Source organism: Triticum aestivum, chromosome 7D, assembly GCF_018294505.1.
Source record: "Triticum aestivum cultivar Chinese Spring chromosome 7D, IWGSC CS RefSeq v2.1, whole genome shotgun sequence".
NCBI lineage: Eukaryota > Viridiplantae > Streptophyta > Magnoliopsida > Poales > Poaceae > Triticum > Triticum aestivum.
Genome location: NC_057814.1, coordinates 3470304 through 3490268, shown reverse-complemented (window position 1 = coordinate 3490268; position 19965 = coordinate 3470304).

Here is a 19965-nt window from a genome sequence, read left to right as displayed (position 1 = left end):
TGAGTTTTTGCCAATAAAAAGCAAATCACTTCTGCATAACCCAAGCGACCACAATAAGACATACGCTCCCACACTTATTAGCGTTCGGAACCTATTTAGAATACCGTCGAAACCAATGACAGAAACGTTGCAACACTTGTGGGCAGATACAAATTGGATGCTATTTGGATGTGTGACCAGGTAGAACACACAAATTGCACTAAAAAATAGGTGATTGATTGTATCATCATGATTACAAAACATACACTTCTTGCTTCCTTGCCAGTAATAATGGGCAGGGTTGTCTTTGGTTAGTACAACTTCCCTCCGAAGATACCACAAGAAGAATTTAATTTTTAGTGGAATCTTAGGCTTTCAAATTTTCTTATTATTACCGACTGGGACCTTTGAATGCGCGAGTGTCCTCGGTAGGGTGGAGAGTGTAGCTAGAAGTACTAGAGATGATTGCACACGTAGTTTTTTTTAACCTTCCTTCGGGCCCTCGAGGTCGAGGTAACACCTTACTTCTGCTTTACTCTGCGCGCGCGCGCGCGCGTGTGTGTGTGTGTGTGTGGCTGGTGAGGGGGTTTCAGATTGAGGATGATGAATGCTACCAAGATCTCAGCTATGGAGCAGAATGCTCTCACGCTACCCCTAGCATATTCTTCTAAAGGGTACGAGAGCTAGGGTTTTACGGGGGGCCTAATTGGCCTCGCCAGGGCCTCGAGGACGGCCCCGTTGCCAGGAGTAGATGGGTGCAATCTAGTGACATAAGCGGCCTTTAAGCAAAATTGACACAAGATTCTATATGACGAAATTCAAGTATAGTTAATTTCGATTAATGCACGTATCGTGAAATAAAACAACAAGTGGTGATGAAAAAGTACTGTGAAAAATTCAAAATTCACTTGCACAACTACTTGTTTTGACAAAAATATCAGATCTATCATAAAAATTAGCGGAAGTACAAAGCACCTCAAACATAATAAAATTTACGTCGAGGTCCAAGGACAACCGAACGACCATTACCGACGCCAGAACGAGCCAGCGACGCGCCGCTGTCGCCGCTCCCATACCGGAGCCGGCCTGATCTTGTCGATGACAGCCGAGAAGTCTTCGTGCATGTGTCCCTAAGGAACAGCGTTCGGAAGCCGCAGTCGTTGCCACTGAATCCTTCAATTGATCTGAAGAACCTGACATAAAATCTGGCCATTGCGTACGCATGACGTGAAACCCTAACTTTGCCGCTCCGAGGAGCTGGCAGGAATCTACGCCGAAGCTCCGTCTAATCCATCCTTAAAAACAAACTTGAGGAGGATCGAAGCCCGGAAGACTGACTCAAAGAAGAAGCGCCTCCATCCGTCTGAGCACCACCCTTGCAAGAATCAAAACCCTACCTATCTAAGCCGAGGCACCAGGAATACCCTCCCCGCCACTGGCCGCCGGAGCGGCAGACGGAGGGGAGGCGAATCCACGGGCTCACCGACGAAGATTGAAGGGGAGAAGGTTTTCCGTAGTCGCCTTGCGTGAGGAAAAGCAAATGTTACTTGCACAACTACTTTGCACCACATGATACCGTATCTTTATTTCTTAAAGTGTGTTGGATTTGACATTTTAGGACATGATATTGTAGATGCATATTTTTGTTGCAATGTTATAAAAATAGTCCATCTTTTGCATGGAATGGGCTTAAAGGCCAGATTTTATACTCTGCCACTATATGCCTATTTCCATTGGACGTACAGTATCATTTGCTTTGCAAAAGTAATTTAACTGTGAAATACCGTCCTATAGATAATGCACCTCCTGTCCCTCTACTTAGCTGCAAATTAAGCTCCACCACAAATGTGACCATGATCTCTGTTCTTTTAAGCAATGATGACATCAAAATTAAGATGCTGCAGTTAATTAATTAAGTACCATCACCTCTGTCACCAGCTCATCCCCGTTCTAGTTTAATCCCAACAAGAGGTGAGCTGTACATGATGCCCTGATTTAACAATGGCCAGTGTATTTTAGTCCTACCCAAACCGTAGCATATGGAACCTAATCTAGTCAATACGACCCAAGAGGGCACCGGCCGATTCAAGTCCAGAACTAAGGGCATCTCCAACGTTGACTTTTAAAACACCCGAATACGTACCGACGTGTTGTGCCCTACAATGCGTGCCTGTATCAGTCCGCTCGGCGGTCCGAACGCACTTTCTCCCGTAAATTGGAGACAAAGCGGGGAGCTTTGCATGCGTCTCTCAGTGAGATCGCCAACGCCAACGCCGCCTCCGCCAAGGCATGCCGCCCTCTCCCCCCGCCAACACCGTCGGTGGCCACAGCCGCACTGCACACAGCACAGGAGGAAGCGGAGAGGATCCTCCACGAGCGTTAGGCAGCTGTCGGAAAGCCCTGAGACGACGCCACCTTGTTCTGCCTCCCGAAGCCCGACGATGACGAGTTCGACTCCGGCTCTTGCAACGATGATAGAGGAGTCGGTGGCTAGCCCGACATGGCCTACGAGGTCACCGTCAAGTGTTTTAGTTCACCAGACAAGCTATCGTCCGGTTTTATGTAAAAATTATCCTAGTTTCAATGAATATCGTCCGGTTTGTTCGAATTCGAATTAAATTTGTTCATTTCCGTTAAAATTCATTTGAAATGTAACCGGGCATATGCGAATGGCTTTGGATGGCTGCCTCCCACATCAATGTCCGTGGACTGGTTCCCCCTATCCGCGAACAGATGTCAGAGCAAATTTGCATGTCAGCGTTGGAGATGCCTTAAAAGATTTTTCTTAGTGGATAGCTCGCCCCATGGGTTGTTGAAGGGCCACCGAGTAAGCCGGGTCAGCATCCCGAGAAATATTCAAACATAGTTTTTTTATTGCACATCTAAATCATGAGACCTCTCTCAGATCTGAATTTATGCAGTGCCAAGCTTTCCTTGTGTCCCCTCAGTGAGATCTGAATTTATGCAGTGCCAGCTGCCAATTGATCCATGCACAAGGTCATATATTAACTGAGGATTTTTAAGACGACATGCAACAAAAACCATTGGCTCTTCACAATCAACTGAGATGTCAGATCCACAAAAACGGTACAACTGTTGTACTCCCTCTGTCCATATATATTATGTTTTTCGAGGCTAACTTTGACTATATGTTAAAGCAACAATACAATATATGACATACCAAACAAATTGCAGATGAGTGAGGCGAGGGCAAGGGCGACCTCAGGGGCAACCGCGAGGTCAGCCGGTGTTCGTGCGCACACCCAGGTTGGCGGGTATTCTGGGCGCTGGCCGCCGACGACGAGGAGGAGGATGGGGAGGCGGACGACGGCTACGACGAGGAGGAGGTGGCTACGGTCGTGGAGGATGTGCTCCCTCCTGACGATCCGGCCAGAGTTGGATTACATCCCGGGGAGAAGACGGAGATGGTGCAACGGGTTGTTCACCAGAGGAGGACGGCGTCGGCGATCTGGCCATGGAAGGGTCCCGTTCCCAAGGTATGTCGGCCTAAACTGACCTTGCTGGATCTAGTCCGACCGAAGTCGTGGACGGTGGTCATGGGAAAGAAGAAAGGGGCGCCGGACGGCGCCGCCGTTGCCGCCGGCAATTCCGGCGATCCCGACCAGGATCGAGGAGGCCAGATCGCAGCGTTTGAAACTACTGATGGGCTCTTTGGGGGCCGATTAAGAGAAGATGCACTACTAGGGAAAACCCTATTAGTAGTGTGGGTTTTGATGCTATCAGCAGCGCGGGTAGCCGCGCTACGACTATGACGCTATAGCTAACAGTTAGTAGTAGCGCGGTCTAAACCCGCGCTGCTACTATTGACTATATCAGTAGCGCTTTTCTGGAATGCGCTACTATTAAGTAGCTGTAGCGCTTTTATGTCCCCGCGCTGCTGCTGTATCTTTCATTATTTTTTTCTGCTTCCTACACGGTTTCAATAAACTGCAATTTCATATATACCAGATAACAATATCATTAACCACAATACCATATAGTCATACAGTAGTCATACAATATCATAAAGCATTATAGGTACTCATATATAGTCAACATGCATCCTCACATGAATATAGCATATATGATAAGCAGTACTAGGTAGTCTTACAACCACACATATATAGCAGTTCTGCTAGGTATATATAGTCATACAGCCACACACATATGTAGTTCTAGATGATATCGACCACGATCATCATCCTCAAGCCTGGGAGGTGGGTGTTCCTGATAGTAATTAGGATGGCCTGTCCAACACGAAGATTCTTGCCAACGAGGAAGCTTTTCCACCCAAGCGAGCTTACGTGTGTGCGACCGTCCGTGTCCATGCCGTAAGTACAGGTGGTGACGGAGCCCCTTGCGGTAAGGCGTATTCCAGCTGAGCCTTCTTCATCAGGCTCGATACCACAAGTCACAGATAGGCTCTTTGGCAATTTCTGAATAAGAAAAACATATCAATTAAAAAGTAGCCTCGCATATACTCTTGCAAATAGATTTCTACTAAGTATAGGTTTCTACACTATCAAAAGACACGGTACTACACATTTCTACTAAGCATAAATTCTACTAATAAGTATGAATTATCTATACTATTAATAGTTCCTTGGATTCTACACTAATAAGCATGTCATCGGACTCTACACTAAAGCATATCATCGACTAGATTTCAGACAACATATCATTGGACTCTACACTAAGCATATCATCGGATTCACTAAGCATATCATCGGATAATTTGCATTTGTAAGTATAACAATAAAGCATATATATCATCAAATTACTACAGTTAGTATAACATACCATATCATGCCGATCAACCATGGTACTTGTCAGGCGTGTCACGAATGGCACCCCGACAAAGTCATCACGTGGCGGAATTATGTCCCATAGGTTGCACACCTCCTCCTCGCTCAGCCTCATTCTTTGAGCATAGATGGCTTCATGAAGTGGGTCCTCATCATCTTCACCAAGTGGGCCCTCATCATCTTCATCATCTTCCTACTTGTTGATATAAATGACAGCCAGCTTGGGTCTTTTTGCTCTGAAGGAGAAGCTGATCAACTCACCACCAGTAACACCTATGCGGGCGAGGAAACGGACCCATTTATCTCCTCCAATCTGCGACATATTGCGTCCTTTCTCAACCTCCATAGTGTAGGCCACCCAGGAGCCTCAAAGGTCACAGTGTCTCCTGTCAGCTTGTTGAATTTCAACCTCACATTGCATGGGACGATCTGTGTAAAAAAAGCAAAATGTCACAATTCATTAATGCCAACACTAAAAACAAAATAGTTGTTACAAGTTTCATATAATTTCTTACCGCCGCATGATGAAAACTCAGCTGGACGTAGATGTCAAACAACTTGCCAGTTGCAAGGCTGCTGGCGCACCTGGACTTGCACGGTCGACATGGTGGTTGTGGTGGTCGCGCCATTTTCCTAAAGCAATATGAGCAAAGATGAACGATCCACTTCACAGGAAAGAAAAACAATAACATAAAGCTAGATAGCTAGACAGGACCCTTCAGAGTTGCTAAGTGAGTGAGTAAGTATAGGAAGATACAAATTAAAGGTGTCTCTGAATTATGAGAGAGACCCTTGTTGTTTGTGTCTGAACCTGGGTGATGCTTGTAGCAAGAAAATATCTATCTAATTTGCACACCTGCAAAAGCACACCCCCAACCCTCACAAGAAAATATAAATCTAATTTGCACACCAGCAAAAGCACACCCCCAGCCCTCACATGAAAATTTGATAAGTCCAACGTAAAAAACTACTGTGATCATGAAGATACACAACACATCGACTCCATTAACTTAGCATAGAAATAGTAGTAGTGAACTACAAGGCGCAAGAATAACCGAGCCGGCAACCCCTACACAACCCCGTCATGGGCGTCCCCCTCCACGGCCCCGTCATCGTAGTGGGCGGCGATGGAGGTTGGTGGGGCAGAAGGTGGCGTGGGGGCGGTGGCGGAGTTGGGGGGAGTAGGGGGAGTGGGTTAGGCAGCCGGCGACAGACCGGGGCGGCGAGAGGGGGGAGGAGCATTACGTGGGGCGGCGGGAGGTGGCGCGCGGTGGCGGCATCGCGGGCGGAATCCTAACCGCGGCGGTGGCAGGTGGAGGGGATTAATCAAAGTGAGGGGGTGCGGGGGCCGCGAGGTTTTATTTGGTATAGTAGTAGCGCCGGGTATGGGCCAGCGCTGCTGCCAAGCCCACTAGCTATAGCGTGGGTGGATAGGAAACACTACAGCTAAGTGGGCTTCCGTTCGGGGCCCTGCGGCACATGTAACGGTAGCGCATCCTATGCTAAACAACGCTACTACTAACCAGTACTAGTAGCGCGCTCCGAAATCGGTACAAATTAGCAGTAGCGTGTGTCCCAAACAAGCGCTACTGCTAAACTTCTATGTATAAGCATTTTCCTAGTAGTGATGGGTCGCGGGATCTGGAGGCCTCATCCACTGGGTATACGGCTCAGGTGGATTCAGCTGATGATGGGCCGTAGGCCATCGCGTATACCAGTCTCGCAGGGACGGCGTGTACGTTGATTGATTCGCAGTTTTTGGCGATTGTACCGCTCGTGCATGCGTCACCATCGTCTGGGAATAGGGTTTGGCGGCTCGAGGCTATTGGATTCCCATCGCGCAGCGGCCGGGCACCCCGCATCACTCCAGTGATGGCTGGCCGGGGCGACGAGGAGGTGCCGCCCTCGGCGGCCACACAGCAGCAGGTTCCATCGGGTTTAGCAAGTTTAGCAAGTTTTTCTCCGTTTCACCGGGTTTCTTTTGTACCGTATATTCATTTACAGTATTTGGGTTAATGAATCTAATGTCATAGATTTGTCGTCTTTTGCATTCCACGATCTTCAATCTGCATAATATAGCAAGGATAATTATACATGCAATGAACAAGCTGAGCTAGAGACTTAATTACAGAAATAATACTTACAGACAATAGCAAGTCATGAGAGTTTTGTCGAGGGCCTCTTAATTGTATAACTGAAATAATTCTTCAAATTCAACGTACAACAGGTTGACTCTAATGAAGTCATGCTCATCCTGAATTCCCAGCAACATACTATCTTTCCCATCCTACTTGCAGGTTTTGAAGTACCAGTCATGAAATCTTAGCATCATTATTGATAGATGCGGGAGTTGCTCAGATTTGACGAGAGGCTTCCCGTGCTCGTATCTGAAGGTTACTGCCCCAGCCATTTCAAACTGCACATCATCACTTAAGTAATCTCCAAGAGAGACAGCAGGACCACCAACCGCTATCTCCGGATCATTAGTAATATCGGTAAATGTCTTGAGCGGGTGGCATGATTGCTTTTCCTATTCGCCGAGCTGGGGAATTGTTTTCCCACTTCGTCTTGCAGCACTGCTAGTAGTTCCCGACCGCTGCGATTCATCAAATGTCTTTTCAATTATGCAGTCATAGTGTGACTTCGGCGGAGGCGGTGGTGGTCGCCTAAAGGCATCCAGAGAGTGCTTCACTTTTATTAGAGGCGGTGGTGCAAGCTGGCGTTTCACATCGGCAGCCACGATGTCATTGTTTTCCTCCTCGGTCATCTCATATGGTAACTTGGGAGGAGCCTTGAGGCTTGGACAAGCTCTGAATTTCTTCCCTGTTGTACTGCTGGCCACCGGAGCAGCGGCGGCTCTCTTCCACCGTTGCTGAGGCGGCGGAGCCAGCTGACGCGACAGAGGAGGCGGAGTCCGCTGACGCTGCGGAGGAGGCAGAGTTCGTTGACGCTGCGGAGGAGGCGGAGGAGGATTCCGTTGAGGGGCCTCCTCCAACTGAGTCTGCTGAGGCGGAGACGGTTGATGCAGCGGAGATAGAGCTAGACTCCTCTGCTGAGGGTCCTCATCCGGCCGAGTCTGCTAAGGCGGCGTCCAATTTGTAAGCACGATGTTTTCCTTCCTCCATAAAATGGTAGTCCTTAAGGAATTTTCCGGATGATTCTCCCCTTAAGCTGTAGGGTACTCAAGCTCCAGCCCCTCGAATCTGTTGGTAACTTCATCCACCCCGACAACATCAAAGCCATCTGGAACCGGAGCGCAATGGAAAGTTCCATCAGGTCCACGAGGTAAGATATAGCTGACCGCCACCTTCAAGGTTAGATTATGGAATTTCGTAATTAGCTCACAATGTTCCCTCTTCGTGATATCATCCACAAGGCAGCGAGGAGCCGTGATATCAGGCTGAACTAGCTCCGTGGAAGCCACGCTGCTTTTCCTCTCAGATGGTGGGGTAGCTTGGTGGGCAGTATCGAATGAAGGATCTTCGTGCTGTTGAGAAGCTCGCTGGCTGGTAAGTTCCTCTAGTTTATTCTCATGCAGCGATAATCTTTCTTCCATCTTCTACATCTGGTCTGCTTCCTCTTTCTTCTTTCTCCCTCGGCTTCTATAACCAGTGTTGTCGGGAAACCCAAGCTTCCATGGAATGGATCCTGATGTGCCTCGGGTTCGTCCAGGGTGTTCAGGATTCCCGAGGGCCTTTGGCAGCTCATCCTTCCCTCTGCCGGCATGGAGCCTCCCTTCCAGCACTTCCTGGATTGCTTCCTGAATCTTTTGTACGGGTGTTGTAAGTTGAGCTTTCATGAAAACACACTTCCTTGTTTCTGGGTGCAAAGTTCCCCCATGCCCGAAGAACCAAGTCCTTGCGCGATCGGGCCAGTTCAATGTCGCTGGTTGGACCCCTTTAGCAAGTAGGTCGTCCTCAGCTTTGTCCCATGTAGGCTGGGCAACATTGTAGCCACCTGACCCCGTAACTTGGTGATACTTCTTGTTTGCAGCATTTATCTTATTTTTCTGTGACCTTTGCTTAGCTTTCTCTGATTTCTTGTTCGCCACAAATGCGGGCCAGTGATCTTTTATCTTCGCATATTGACCGGTGAATTCTGGAGTCTCGTCTTTCTCGACAAACTTTTTGTTCAACAGTTTCTTCCAATTCTTGAATAATTCTACCATGTTTTTAAGAGCAAACGCCTTGACTTTCCGTTGTATAACTGGGTTATTCGGATCGTCCTCTAGCGGTAGGCTGAAATTTGTCATCAACGAGTTCCAAAGCTCATCTTTATGTCTATCGTCGACATAGGATACTTCAACATCCTTCTTCTTATTCCATTCTTGGATGATGATCAGGATGATGTCCCTAACAACAACTCCACTGATGTATAAATTTGTCTTTGGTCCGCTTGAGAGCAATCTATTGGCCATCTAGAGTGACTTCTTCGATCGTGAACCTTTCAGTCTTGCCCAACCTTTCTTCAGGTCTCCTCTCCTTACAGAAGTTTGGCTCGATCCGGAGAGCTGAAAGAAGAAAGAAGCGTTAATGTATGTACATACAAAACAATTAAGAAATCTTGTTAGTAGAGGCTTAATTATTATATATATACCTCGCCGGACTTTGCAACAGTTAAGGCTCCAACACCGGCGGAGCCGTCATCTCCTCCCTTCTCCATTCGATCACCGGGGCCGGCATCTCCTCCCTCCTCCATTTGATCACCGGAGCCGTCATCTCCTCCCTCCTCCATTCCATCACCGGAGCCGTCATCCTCTCCTCCCTCACCATCAGTGTCGTTGAGAAACGGCAAGGTGATATCATCACCTGATCCATCATGGATTATATCCCCCAACAACTCTTCTTTTTCTAAGTCTCTGTCCATAGTTTCTGCAAATATCACAACATGGCAATATACAACCATGAGATGGATTAGTGGTAAATATAGACTTAATCACAACAAGGAATCATATGCATATGAGCAATGGATTAGTGGCAAACATCATGCAAAGTTGACAAGTTTTATAACAGTCAGTTTCAGACGATCGTCGAGGCCTCCTCCCCCTCATGTCTGATGAGTCGTCCTATCTTTCGAGAGAGCATACTTTGCGGACCTCCTCTCTCATGCACATCATGTTTTCATATATCTCAAAATCAAAGTTATCGGGGTTATGTTTTAACGACCCCCCCTCATGTCAAAGTTATCGGGTATGTTTTAACGACCCCCCCTCATGTCAAAGTTATCGGGGTTATGTTTTAATGAACCCCTCTCTCATGTATTCATATGCCTCAAAATCAAAGTTATATATCGGCGTTATGTTTTAACGACAAGATGAATACAATATTTATACACATGATGAATACACAACTCAACAAATGAACCAACCATCATCATATGAACTACAAAACTCAACATACAACAAATTGACACCTTTTGTCGAACAGCGGATGGACGATCAGGGACCAACTCCACGGAGATGCAACACCACAACCTGTAATTCCACTGATTGAAAAATTTTTAGTCAAAAACCAAGTATAGTAGCGCTTGCATGGCAAATAAACCTAGTAAACCTAGTAAAACCTAGTAAAAAGAAGTATATTTGCCACCAAAATACAACACTTGACATGGCAGAAAAAATATGACTTGGTGAAAAACAGAGCACATACATGCATGAGCAGAGTTAGTCTGATGACATCTTGGAGACAAGAAATAAATATGCTACAGTGGTTACACATGGCAAGTAAAAGCATGGCATGGAAATACTAGTTGAACATAACAAATAATGTTTACTAAACATGAGCATATGACCTCTAGATCAGTGGGATTCATCAAGGGAAGTTGCAAAGTTAAAACAGATTCTCAGACTTAGTGTATCACAGTGTGGCAGAAACAGATTTAAGATGCACACTTGAGGTAAGAATTAAATATGCTACAGGGCAAGAACATGGCATCAAAAGATATGGCATGATAGAGCATAACATAAACAACCAAACATGGTTACTGATCATGTTCAGAAGAGTCATGGATATGATGGTTGTTGGGTTCTACGGTAGGGTGTGTCGACCGCAAACTAAAATTTTCCTACACGCAGAACAACCAAGAACATGCTAAGGGAGGTGCATCACGGATCGTTACCACTAGACGCGCAGCGCTGTGTGATACGTCCATTTTGCATCATGTTTACCTACTGTTATTTATATTGTTTTTATGCATAATAATGCTTTTTGGAGTATTTCTAATGCCTTTTCTCTCATAATATGGAAGGTTCACACAAAGAAGGAGAATCCCGGCAGCTGGAAATCTGGATCTGAAAAAGCTACGTCAGGCCACCTATTCTGCAGAACTCCAAACAAGCTGAAACTTCACAGAGAATTTTTATGGAATATATAAGAAAAATTGGAGCCAATAAGTACCAGAGGGGGCCCACCAGGTGGGCACAACCCACCTGGGCGCGCCAGGGAGCCCAGGCGCGCCCTGGTGGGTTGCGCCCTCCTCGGCCCACATCCGGTGCCCCCCTTCTGGTATATAAGTCATTTTGACCTAGAAAAAAAATAAAGAGAGGACTTTCGGGATGGAGCGCCGCCGTCTCGAGGCAGAACTTGTAGGGTAACGCAGCAGAAAACAAAAAATTTCCGACCTACGCACCAGCCCAGGACCACTATGGAGACTGCATACATGGTTTGATCTTTTTCGTTACCGACTCGTCGCGCAGCAGGAAGTAGAGTCGATGACGATCGGCGGTGCAGATCCCCGCAGCTAGGATTTACAACCTCCCAACCGCGAGGATGTATACCCTCATCTGCTCCTCAGACAGCCCTCCGGGAGGCGGTCGAACAGCCCCTCGGACGGTGTCGCGGACAGCCCTTCGGGAGGACCTTCGAAACTCGAATGGTCACTCGGACAGCCCTTCGGGAGGACCTTCGAAACTCGGACGGTCACACGGACAGCCCTTCGGGAGGCACTCACGAAGTAAGACCGAAACTACGATCTCTCTACAGAGTTGCACACATACGGTGTCATCTATCCGGCAGGGCTTCGCCGTTCAGAACTAGTTCCTGCCGGAACCCAGACAGCCTTACGGCTCTACGAAACTCTTTTCGTGGGAGGGAGAGAAGAAGCCAGATAATGCATGGCATGCGTATGAGAGCAAGGGATGAGTGTGGAGGGCTGCCCCTCCACCTCTATTTATAGGAAATCCCAAGGGGGTAGGGTAGTTTCACAAAAAACCCAAAATGCACATGAATGAAGTCCTTCCACAAGGACCTAGGAGTGAAACCAAGGAACAAGAGGGTCCCCAAGGGGGGATACCCCATGTGGCCGGCCACACCCCCATGAGGGGCCCAAAAAATGGCTCCTATCCATCCATGTCATCCCCAAGATCTTTTGGAGCAAAGCCCCAAAATGTGGCTTTCCATAAAGTAACCATAAAGCTGATTTTCACTATTCACGACGACATTTTTCAGCGTCTGATCGAACTGAAAATATTTATGTGGGCTAAGAACATTTCCAGTACCCACTAAAATGATTTTCAACGCGTTCCGAAACAATTCTGGTTTTAGTGATTTTCATCTGCGAAACGCATCTGAAGTGGCTCCGGCAGCTCCGGAACATTTCCGGTTTTTATCTCAGAAAATTCCAAAAAGCTTCCAGAATGATTCTGGCATCCTCCAAGAATTATCAGGCATGTGCCGAAACCAATTTGACTTAATGGTGTATCCCGAAACAACTTTTCGGTATCATCGAAACTTATCCGATGACCTCTCTCTGCGGTACGATTCCGCTGTCCGAAACTTTTCGGTGTCCGAAACTTTTTCGGTGATTTTCTCTCAGACTCCCTGTCTAGTATTCAGCAGATAGATGACCCTTAAGCGTGTGACCCTATAGGTTCGGTGAAGTATAGACATGACCCGGAACCCCTTCCGATCAATGATCAACATCGGAGCCGTGGACACCCATATTGACCCCTATACCCACACGAATAAATATTCGAGTGAACCTCCAGTTGCCGTCTGCTATTCCTGTTGCTTCGCGATATGTTACAAATACCCAAGGTGAGACATGTTGGCATTCCCGTGGATCAACAACTTGTCCACTATGCTAGTTACCTCGTTACCGGTATTGTTCTCTTTTCTCGTTATCGTATTCCGGCATCCCCGTGATCAAATCACAAAGTGTCTGGCCAGACGATGATGGATACCGTAACACCGAGAGGGCCCAGAGATATCTCTCCATCGTCGGAGGAGCAAATCCCAATCTTGAGCTATCAAGTTACTTGACACACTTTTCCATGAACCCGTAAGCCGCCGTAATAGCCACCCATTTACGGATGACGTTTAACAAACCCCAAAGTTCATGAAGCAAGCATGAAGAAACTCGATACTCTCATGGTCTAAGGAATCATGCAAACGTTAACCATCTCTGTGTTATGTACCAATAAACTTGTGACGAATGAATCTCATAGCATAACGTCAATTCGGGTCGATTCAACACAAATGTCCTTCCTGACATTGTGCCCTCAAAGTTGCTTGGCATAGACATGCCCATGATTGGGAAAACATAATCATCATGCAACACTTGAGCTAGTCTTAGAGGCACGACTAGGAATACATTTTACCGTTTATTATTCCACACGTGCATATGGGTTCTCCCCAGAGCCTTTATGGATATACGGGCTCGGGAACCACAGCAGTTATAGCATGGAACATAAACATAATTATGAACAAGGAGATAATCAATAACATTTATTATTGCCTCTAGGGCATATCTCCTACAGACTCCCACTTGCACTAGAGACAATAATCTAGCTTATGCTAATGCACTTCACACCTGTGGCACACCGGTGTAAATATGCTTCGCTTGTGGTATAGCCTGATGTCCAACGGATCTGACGACTTCAGTTCCGTGTGTATCTTTGCATGTCCTCGCATTTTCACAAAATTCATATTTTGTGTGGACTTGGCTTTGTATGTATGTGAATCACAGGTCGAACCTGGATTCCTCAGACTGAGTTATGGAGCAACTACCTGCAGTAGTGTCCCATTGTCAAAAGCCATCTTGGAACTATACTAAGTTCATGAATGAACTATATGATTCAACATCTTCTTTGTCGCTTCTAAAGCGTCAACATACTTAGCCCTTGTTATAGAATTCGCCACAGTAACTAGCTTGAACAAATTCCAACTAACTGTGCCACCACATTGTGTGTTACACAAAACCCTTAATTTAAATCGAAAATCGCATGGAGAAAAGATGAAGACTGTATCGATGTAACATTTTACAACGAACTCTTCATGATCTCTGCTTGCGAGAAAACCATGTCATCAGTACTTACTCTAGTACTCTATGACATCTTTCACTGTTGTCCCATGATCAGTAATTTGATCACTTTGGTATCCATACTCGCAACACCTTGGGAGTATCGGACATATCTGGTTGTTTTACATACCATGGAATACATGATTAATCCAAACACAAAAGTGTCTGGAATCTGCATCATGTATTTTACTCATCAGTGTTTTGGGACACCGAGTCTTGCAAAAACTCTTTCCATGTGACTTTGGCAAGAATCACTCCTTGGCGTTTTAAATGCTAAAAGGTTTTAGCATCTTGTCAATATGTATTCATTGCTTAGCCCCATTAGGTAAATCTATCTCCATAGATCATCATGCCTAATATTGAGGCTATTTAGCCTAAGAACTTCATCGAAAAACTATTTTCAAATGAAGTCCTAATTTGTGTCAAGAAATTTATTTCCAATTACCAATGTGCCAAGCACATAAGGTTTTTAGAAATATTATTACGCTCCCACTTACTTTCTTGAATTACAAGCATCTTCGTTACCCATTGATGAAGTCAAAACCCCTTTGACCATTTCATCAAAACACGAAGATTCCAACTCCATTTTGCTCTCTTCTGTCCATTGCTGGAACTCTGAAGTTTGCATACCTACTAGCATCCTCTGGATCGACAAATTACTTTGGACTGTATCATATACAAGTCCTAGCTTTCATTTCCATCAGATGGAAATCCTTTTATCATCCATGTTTCATATCTCATGATTGAAATATGTATTAATTGCTAGTTCAACCCGAACCGACTTTAAGCATCGCTACGATGAAAACAAACTCATCGTAGTCAACTCTTGAACTTGTTATTTCAACAAGTCGAGCTTTATGGATAAAACATTTTTATCCGTATCAGTTTTAAGTTCCATAAATATTCGTTAGACTCTAAGTCTTCCGAAAAGTGTATCAAGGTTTTAATCTTGAATCACTTATGTTGAAACTAACTCGGATTGTATTGGCATTTAGCCAATTCTGGAGTCAGGGCCCATCAACGTTTCCTTGTGTATCGTAGGTATAATGTTGTCTAACAACAATATCTCGTTTGCGCACCTGAGAGGTTTGCACGAGCCTTGCCTACGTGGTTCAGCTGCAAGTTCGACCGAAGTTCATACATTTTATTGTAGAGACTTCCGTATCAGTCGCAGTAGGAAACTCTGGAATTACTTCCAAAGTCTCTTTCCTTTGATCTGATGAAGATATTGTTTATCTCGTCGAGTTGCACTATTCTCCCACTCACCTTTTAGAAAGAACCATTCTCTTTAAAAGCATACCGTTCTTTGTGGCAAACCTATTTGCCTCGGTATAGTGAGGGAGGAATACCCAATGACTTGGGATAACCTACAAAGTAGCACTTGTCTGATTTGGAATAGGTTTGTAACCTTTTACACAAGCCCCATATTCCAAATGTTAAGAAAAGATACATCATGGTTGGGTGTACCATACCATGGCTTCATTTCAACAGACCCGATGTAGCTCTTTTCAGTGTAAAAGCCGCAGTCTCTAAAGCATCACTTTAAAAGGGATAATGGCAAATTTATTTATGTCATCTTTGACCTTACCATGTCATAAATGGTTTGATTACATCTCCACGGACTTTCCACTTGCAGTGGTGTTCCGGGAGGTGCAAGTTTATGAAACCCCTTTCACAACTCATCAGACATTCGCTAAACATGTAACTCAAATATTCCTTTGTGCAATCAAATTGCAGAAACATAATTTTCTTGTTACAATAACTTCTACTTCATTTTTGAGAACCTTTCGAATGATTTCAAAAGATCCAGACTTACGTCTCATCAAGTAAATATCCATATATCTACTTGAGTCATTTCTGAAGATAAATAAATCCACCACTAACAACACTTATCGGACTACACACATCAAATGTATGATCACTAATAAGTTTGTTGTTCGTTCCTTATGGCCTGTGAACGGTATTTTAGTCACTTCACTTTTCAGAGGAAAGTTGCAAGTGTCAGATGATTCAAAATCAAAAAGACTTCAAAATCCATCATAATGGAATTTTCCATGCGGGTTTCTCCAATGTGACCAAATGTAGTGCCACACTTGTGTGGTATTCTTTTAGTCTTGCGACATTTAGCGTCAGTGTTATGGATGTATCATATTACCCTCAATATTCATAACATACGTCCCATCTTGGATGGAAGCATGGCCCTTCATGTTATTCATAATACTTAACAACAATTGTTGTTTTTATGAACAACTCTTTTGCAACAAACATTGTGCAATGGGCTAGAGTGTATGAAACTCTAAAATGAATTATGAAAGTAAACCCAGAGGTATTGTATTATTATCAATATTCATAACATACATCTCATTCATAATGAAAGTATGGCCCTTGTGTTATTCATAACATCGAACATAAAAGGTTCTGTTATGAACAACCTTCTTGCAAGATACCTTATGCAATGGGCTAGAGTTTGTACAACTCTAAATGAATTATGAAAATAAATACAGACGGTAATACACCGATGGAAGGTATAGTAACATTTACTATGTTCCCTGTGTATACCTTAACCTCATTTCTGGCTAGTCTTTTTAGGCCACAGTAGCTCTTACAGTGATTCGCAATTGAATGCAATCGAGCGGGTATCTTTGTGATTAACTCACAATACCCAAGAATTAGTGATTAACATGTTTAACCATAATTCCCAAGAACTATATCTTTGAACAGCCTACTATACATCAAAAACTTGTATGACATTCATACATGAGCTGGATATTCCAGTCATCTTTCTTTCTGCCTTCATACTTCTAACAGTTTAACTTTTAGTATTTCTCCTACTCGCAAAAGAAGCACCCAACTTAAGAGTGGCGTTAGCCCTGGACTTCCTAGGCGTGTAAGTCATACTAACACCCTTTGGACACTTCCTTTCTCTTTAAGTTGTTGTTTTATTCACCTTTCATTATATGACAGGCGTTCTTCTGGATCCCTTTCCCAACAGTCAAATGCATAGTAAACACTTTTACTAATACTTGCAAACAAACATTGCTTTGTTTGTATCTGAAAATAATTTTCAGTTCCATGAATATCATATAACTATCCCAACTTTCGAAGTTTGGGTTTCATGGAAGCAAACATATTGCACTTGACTGAAACGGAATTATAGCTTTTGGATCAAAGGACAAGAGTCACATGATCCATAGCATTAGCGGGAGGATACGGAAAGCATGCGATAGGACAAAGTCCTTCTCGGCACTTTTGAGGACAATCCTCATATTACAGTACCAATCGTAAAGTTTTAACCAAATATTTAACAGCTATTCAATTTTAACAGGGAAGGTGGAAACGCGAGCCATTATTCTACAACTATTTTGCATATAACACTTAGACAATGTTCATAATTAATTGCACTAAGAATTAAACATGTTAATTCAACAGTGCGCTCCCACTCAAATCAATATCTCTCAAAATTGATTGTGAGTGATACAAGACCCACATTTCAATTGTTCGCCATTGGTGTAACACCACAGATGACGAAAAATCTCAACCGGTAGGCCAACTTGCCAATCACATCTCTATGTGACTCTTGTTCATCTTTCGATGCGTGTGTTCCGAGCTCATGACGGTCATGCCTGAACGTCAAGACAACCAAGTGATCTCGCTGCGAGGTCTCAACTCACCCGCCTCACACTTCTCTAATCGTTCGTACCCGTGTGACACGGCGCACCCCGAAAAGATAGGTGTCGTGACGGTGCTACACTTGGGAGAACACTAACTACTTGGTATTTTAAGTGAGAGATCACCCTAATAAAAGCGACTACCGCGCAATCAAGAAGGGTGCATCATAAGGGATAAACATCTCAGGCAATTCATAATGGCATGATATGGTATAGCCCTTTCTGACGGAGAAGTCTTTCATTTCTTCGTCTTCGGCATTCGCGTCGGTGTTCACCTTCGCGAAGATTGCCACCACCTTGTCAATGCACCAGATAATATTGCTATCTCTATAGCTAACAAAATAATGCATTACAACAAGGTTGACACGCAGGTCATTAAAGTGCAATCATATGGCTCCAACCATCATGCCGAATCATGACACGCAGGTCATGTTAATCAAATTACATCATATAGTCATCTCATACATAATCGAATTAGTATGAGCACTGCTATACCACATCATATGCACATCCTGCAAAACCAAGTTAGACGCCTCTAATCGGTTTATGCAAAATTTTATTTTACGTGGCTTCTAAGGTTTTGACTTAAACCGCAGCTACCAACGTTTTATCATCAAGTATGATTATTCAAGTTGCTAGATTAACATCTCGGGGTGTATGAAACACGGGATAATTAAATCTCGAGCCCCATACTAAACTTCGTCATACGCATGACCCCCGTGCAGATCATATCGGCAATGCCCTTTCATCTGCGAATTTCATCTTTCTTTTGACTACGGCAGAACCCAAAGAACTGATAGCACTTCCATGATCAATCAGGATCACGGATTGCCAGAACTTTGTCAAATTCCACCATGCTGTCTCGAGATTGAGGAAACGCAAATTCTAGGGAAGCAACAAGAACCTCGGGTAACAGATTTCATCTGTCACCCGCATAAATAATTTTCAGCAATAGATCTCATCTACTACCTAATTATATTATGCAATACCCATACATCTCCATGTATTCTAGATCGAAACCTGCATCTACGCATAGCATGGCTCTTGATGCCACTGTAGGGTAACGCAGCAGAAAACAAAAAATTTCCGACCTACGCACCAGCCCAGGACCACTATGGAGACTGCATACATGGTTTGATCTTTTTCGTTACCGACTCGTCGCGCAGCAGGAAGTAGAGTCGATGACGATCGGCGGTGCAGATCCCCGCAGCTAGGATTTACAACCTCCCAACCGCGAGGATGTATACCCTCATCTGCTCCTCAGACAGCCCTCCGGGAGGCGGTCGAACAGCCCCTCGGACGGTGTCGCGGACAGCCCTTCGGGAGGACCTTCGAAACTCGAATGGTCACTCGGACAGCCCTTCGGGAGGACCTTCGAAACTCGGACGGTCACACGGACAGCCCTTCGGGAGGCACTCACGAAGTAAGACCGAAACTACGATCTCTCTACAGAGTTGCACACATACGGTGTCATCTATCCGGCAGGGCTTCGCCGTCCAGAACTAGTTCCTGCCGGAACCCAGACAGCCTTACGGCTCTACGAAACTCTTTTCGTGGGAGGGAGAGAAGAAGCCAGATAATGCATGGCATGCGTATGAGAGCAAGGGATGAGTGTGGAGGGCTGCCCCTCCACCTCTATTTATAGGAAATCCCAAGGGGGTAGGGTAGTTTCACAAAAAACCCAAAATGCACATGAATGAAGTCCTTCCACAAGGACCTAGGAGTGAAACCAAGGAACAAGAGGGTCCCCAAGGGGGGATACCCCATGTGGCCGGCCACACCCCCATGAGGGGCCCAAAAAATGGCTCCTATCCATCCATGTCATCCCCAAGATCTTTTGGAGCAAAGCCCCAAAATGTGGCTTTCCATAAAGTAACCATAAAGCTGATTTTCACTATTCACGACGACATTTTTCAGCGTCTGATCGAACTGAAAATATTTATGTGGGCTAAGAACATTTCCAGTACCCACTAAAATGATTTTCAACGCGTTCCGAAACAATTCTGGTTTTAGTGATTTTCATCTGCGAAACGCATCTGAAGTGGCTCCGGCAGCTCCGGAACATTTCCGGTTTTTATCTCAGAAAATTCCAAAAAGCTTCCAGAATGATTCTGGCATCCTCCAAGAATTATCAGGCATGTGCCGAAACCAATTTGACTTAATGGTGTATCCCGAAACAACTTTTCGGTATCATCGAAACTTATCCGATGACCTCT